Genomic DNA, 6,000 nt, shown 5'->3' on the forward strand with positions numbered 1-6,000 from the left:
ATAATCTTTAAAATAAATTTTAAAAAAATCTTTGTTTTCGTATTTGAGAAAAATGACTCTCCCATGGACAGTTTTTATGCAAATGAATGAATGGAATTCGAATTGAACTTTATTGTTCTTTATTTACTATATAAATGTATCTTGGATCTATAGGTGAAACATAAAACACATACAGCCTTGATGCATACAACACAAAATATTTAAAACATGTAAAATATATGCAAAAAACCCACACAAGCAATTTATTTTATTAATTAATTTGTATTAATTTATATTTCTTTATTATTTTTATATTATAATTATTATTTTTGTATTTATTTATTTTTATTTTATTATTTATTTATTTTCTCCTCGCTTGATTTTTAATACTTTGTTTCTCAATTTATAGTTACTATCTGTTATACGTACATATTATTTTATTTGTTATGGTTTAAGTTGTCATTTTTTTTTTCAAGGAAACGATAAAAAGCTTGATAAAAAAAAAAAACTACCCAAGCTCGCAGAAAATACAGCGTATATCAACTGACAGTAGAACATATTCATTCCTTTACTCCATTACTCCAACTCCTAAACTTAATAAAAGCTGTTTATCACATTTCTTTTGACTTTATAATACTCCCAGCTCTCTAAGATATTTCTTCGAATGACTGTACAACCAATCTTATATTATTTTATCCCTATTTGTCTGTTTATATATTATAAATATATAAATTGTTCTTAATTTCACGCGTTGATTGATAGTCGAGATATTCAGACTTAACTAAATACATTTTAAAAATAATTGATATCTTTGAAGCTTTTGCAGAATAACATCACTGAGAATGTGTAAATATATATTTTTATTATTTTTTTATTTTTTTTTAAAGGGTAAATCCTTCGTCTGATTGGCTGTCCCTGGTCTGAGCATACATGCAATGTGTCCAATTCTTTAGTGGCGTACATGAAACCTGCCTTGGCGGAGGTCTGCGCTCTCCAAGTGCACTTCTAGTTTTCCAACTGGTTTTATGTTGCTGCTTCCTCTTCCCCCTAGCAAGCTGAGTCGTAATAATCATGAACATGTCATTTCAACTGCCCACTTTTTTATAAATAGTTTATCATATGAAGCACACATAAATGGTTCATTATCACCTGAACGTAATTTAAAGACTCCGTACTCTGTGTGTTTTCTGTGTTTACATGTTGTACATGACGTCCGGTGCCCCAGCAGGTGGATGCAGTACTCTACAGTGAGCACTAGGGGAAGCTGCTCCCATGGTTTAGAGCGGGGCCTGATGCACTGAATACAGTATGTAAATGACCCGGGTTCATTTTGATTGGCAGACTAAAATGGATCCTCCAGACCGACGTGGCATGGAGGCTCAGAGCCGCTCGCTCCTTTGTCTGACGGACAGCAGCGACTCAAAGACACAGAACACTATTCACTCGTACCAGGATCTTGTCTTTCTCTCTCTTCCTGTATCTCATCAGCCTTTTCTTTCCCATCATCCCTCTATCTCCTCTCTTGGGTTTGAGGTCTTGAGGTCTAAAAAAACAACTAGTCACCTCCATTTCACAACCCCTTCTTCCAACCACAGTGCTGATATGAGCTTCTCTCTTTATTGCAACACGTTCGCTGACGTCTGAACTCATTTGGGAACATGCAGTGGTGCAATGTAACTAAGTACATTCATATATACATCATTCATTCTTTTTACTCCACTACATCTCAGAGGGACATGCTGTACTTTTTACTCCACTACATTTATTTTAAAATTTGAGTTACTTTGCAAATTTAGATTATTGATACAAAATGTAAGGAAACTAATAGGTTATGATATATTATTATAAGTTAAGACATTAATATTAGGGCTGAACGATACTGTAAAAAATATGTAATTGCGATTATTTTGACTGATATCGTAATTGTGATATGATTTGCGATATTAGAGGTAATGATCATTTTTACATAATTATTTTCATTTTCATTGAAAAACATATTAAAAAATGATCTTGGTGAGTTTTTTTTCAAAGTCTGTAGAATATGACGTGTAGGCCAGAACATCTCTGCAACACCATAATATTTCATTTAAAATAGTATTTTGACAGCATTTCACCTTTAACAAATATTGAGCCTTCTTGCCATATTTCGATAAAAAATTTGGATTAATTGTGCGGCCCTAATAAAATGAGCTCCACATTCTTCACCAGCTACAACATTAACACACAAATGCATCAATAATTCATGCATAATAATTCAATAATATAATATATATATTTCTGAAATGGGCCATTCTGCATGATTACTTTTGGTACTTTAAGTGTATTTTGATGCTTATACTTTTGCACTTTTACTTAAGTAGGACTTTGAATGCAGGACTTTCTTGTAACAGAGTATTATTACACTGTATTATTGAAACTTTTACTCAAGTACAAGATCTGAATACTTCTTCCACCACTGAGAACATGACTATTCTTTTTTCTCATAAAGTTATGACTTTATTCTTGTAATATTACAACTTTTTTCTCGTAAAGTTATTACTTTATTCTGGAAATCACTGATTTTTTTTCCCTCACTGTGGCCCTAATACTCCGTAGTACATTGTATCTTTGGCCCTCACTGCATTAGACTTATATACTATATACTTAGACTAAAGACTGTGTTACCTTCATCACAATGCTCAAATGTTTTGCGGCTCCAGACAGATTTATTGTTTTTGCCTAAAATGGTTCTTTTGATAGTAAAGGTTGCTGACCCCTGGTCGAAAGCCTTCTCTACACAACCAGGTATGTAGCTCTGTTAGAAAATATGAAATCCCTTTAATATTAGAATCATTTATTTCACTTTTTACCTTCAAACAATACAATTTTAAGATATGTCTTTTAAAAAGGCCTCTTTAGTGTCGTTAAATCGCCCCAAATTCAATAGCAGCTGCAGTCCTCGGGAAAAAGCTCTTGAGCTTGATGAGTTGACCTGATAAAACTAAGTTTGTATGTCAGATTTCTGGGATGCAAGACAGAACCGTGTCCGTTTACAGGCTGAAAATGCCATTTACAAAACTTTTTAATGATTAAATGCACTTTAGCTAGTTTTTAATCAGTACATGAGCTGATTTTCAGATTACGTTTTGTCACGTCAGCATATCCACGACCCAAAGGCCAACTCATGAATGAGCTTCATAAAGTTTGTTTGGTCATATTTTTGTGATTTGATTTTTAAATGTTTTTTTTTCTTATTTCCAGGCTGCCATCGGCTTCTATTCATTTGAACATTGAAATCTGTTAACAGTCTCTTGAAACTTTGTCGAGTTGTGTGATTCATCAAAGTGAATGTTCCATCTGTTCTGAACCGTTAAACCGTTCCCTAACCTCTACTTTACCTTTTTAATATAATAATTGTGTATTTTGTGTCATGTGACCAGTGCTGGAAAGTAATTAAAGGGGACATATCGTGCTCATTTTCAAGTTCATGTTTGTATTTTGTATTTCTACTAGAACATGTTTACATACTTTAATGTTCAAAAAACACATTATTTTTCTCATCCTGTTTGTCTGAATATACCTGTATTCCTGCTATGTCTGAAACGTTCCGTTTTAGCGCATTTCCACGGAATAGCAATGGAATTGTGTTGCTAGGAAACAGTTTGGGTCCATGCTTACATCCTGTCCGCTGATGTCATTCACATACACTGCAACAGGAAATAAACTGGGACACATTTAGAATGTTTACGTTTAAAACTGTGAAATGGTCTAAATATTGTAGATTTGTGACATCGCAAATGGACAGAAATCCTAACGGCTTGTTTCAAACACACAATTTCTGAATACAGGCTGTGTGTATTTCTCTGTGGATTGAGTCTTTTGATACTTTGAAAGTATTTATGTATCACTTAAACCTGCTTTATAATATAAAAGACATGAAAATCTCACTTTTTACAATGTGGGACCTTTAAGTACATTTACTCAAATACTTCAGGCTATAAGTACAATTTTAAAAGTACTTTAATCATTTGATGCAACTTTATACTTCTATTCCGCTATGTTTCAGACTAAAGTGTTGTACTTTTTACTCCACTTCTTTTATTTGACAGGCACTTACTAGTTACATTTAAATTAAGCATTTTATCCCAAAAGATGTGAATTTATCAAATATAATGCATTGTTAAAGATTAAACTACCCAACAGTGTAAAAATAGTTGAAATGAGCAGCTATTAAAATGCTGCTCACGTCCTAATGTGTCAGTTAGTAAAAGTAAAAATGACTTATTATGCAGGGTGTTTTATTGTCTAGTGACATTTAATATTAGATCATTAGATTACAAAACTAATAATATTAAATGTCATATAACAATAAAACATACTAGTAATTTTTACTTTTCATACTTTAAGTTTAGTTTTATTATTTTATTTTATTTGATATGGACATCACAGTAGCATTTATGCATATATTTGGTATCAAACAAGGACCAGATGTACTGTGTTTAGAGTTTATAGTAAAATGCTGATTTACAACATCTGTCCACAGGAGACTTAAAAAAAAGAAAAAAGAGTTAAAATAGAAAAAGAAAAGAAAATACACAAAAATATTTATGCAGAAACCACAAAAAAATACACAATATTCAAGTACATTTTTGTGATAACGTGTTTGTACTTTCAGTAAAGTAAAATGTTGAACTTGTAACGGAGTGTTTGTATGTTGTTGTGTTGGTACTTTTACTTGAGTAATGTATCTTAATACTTCTTCCACCGCTGCATGAGACACATGAGCAACCAACAACCTCCAGCTCCTCGTATGTACAAGTTCACTTAAATCATGCGTGACTCTCTCAGCGGGTCTGCTCGTAAAATAAAAGCACTTTTTGAAACAAATAAGTGAATAGATGAGTTTAAATGGTGGACTTTAACTTTGTCCCTCAGCTGATTGACCTCTGAGTTCCCTCCAGGAGATCTTTAGTTAATAAGATGAAATTCTAAACATTTCATAACTTTTGATGTAGTTATTTTTGGTGTTTTAACACTGTGACTAAACCCCCAAACTCACCTAACTCACAGGTAAATAAGAGGTACATAAAAGTGAATGAACTGACTCCGGATCAGTTTCACTCTGACTTGATGAATCAGTGCCAACTTTTATTGCATTTATTCGGCGGCCATCTTGTCTTGTTGCTGATTCAGCCTCTGACACTTTGACTGCTGTCTGTCCCAACACGCCTCGCTCTCTGCTGCTTGCTGGTTGGGCTGGTGAATATTATTGGATGTCCATCTGACCTCATTATAAGTGCGTTGCCACGGGAAACCAGCTTGGAGAAGAAGGAGGGGGGGGGGATAGATGAGTTGCATCATGGGATAGAAACCTGACCTCTCTCTTTTTTTTTTTTCTTCTTCCTTTTTTCTCCCTCCCTCGTCTCTCAGAGGGCGCACACGTGCACGTGTATACACGTGCACGCATGCAAGAGCGCGCACGCACAGTTAGCCTAAACACACATACAAGAGCCGGCATGTCGAGCCTCTTTATCGTGAGTCTGAACAACAATGCGACATTTGTTTATGGCTGAATGTAAAGAGAAACACGTACAGATGCACTCACACACACACACACACACACGCTCACACACACACACACCCACACACACTGGAAACTACTGTTGAAGAAGACCAACACAGTGTTTGTGTAGTTTAATGTGTCTGTTTATGTTGAGTTTAGTGTTGAAGTCATTTAAACTATTAATTCGGGGCTATCAAGAAATTTGAATATTTAATTAATTGCAAATTAATCCAATTTTTTTATCTGTTCAAAATGTACCTTAAAGGGAGATTTTTAAAGTATTTAATACTCTTATCAACATGGGAGTGGACAAATATGCTGCTTAGTGCAAATGTATGTATATATTTATTATTGTAAATCATTATCAACACAAAACAATGACAGATATTGTCCATAAACCCTCACAGGTACTGCATTTAGCATAAAACAATATGCTCCCATCATAACATGTCAAACTGCAGCCCAACAGGCAACAACAG

This window comes from Sebastes fasciatus, chromosome 17, assembly GCF_043250625.1.
Source record: "Sebastes fasciatus isolate fSebFas1 chromosome 17, fSebFas1.pri, whole genome shotgun sequence".
NCBI classification, from domain to species: Eukaryota; Metazoa; Chordata; class Actinopteri; order Perciformes; family Sebastidae; genus Sebastes; species Sebastes fasciatus.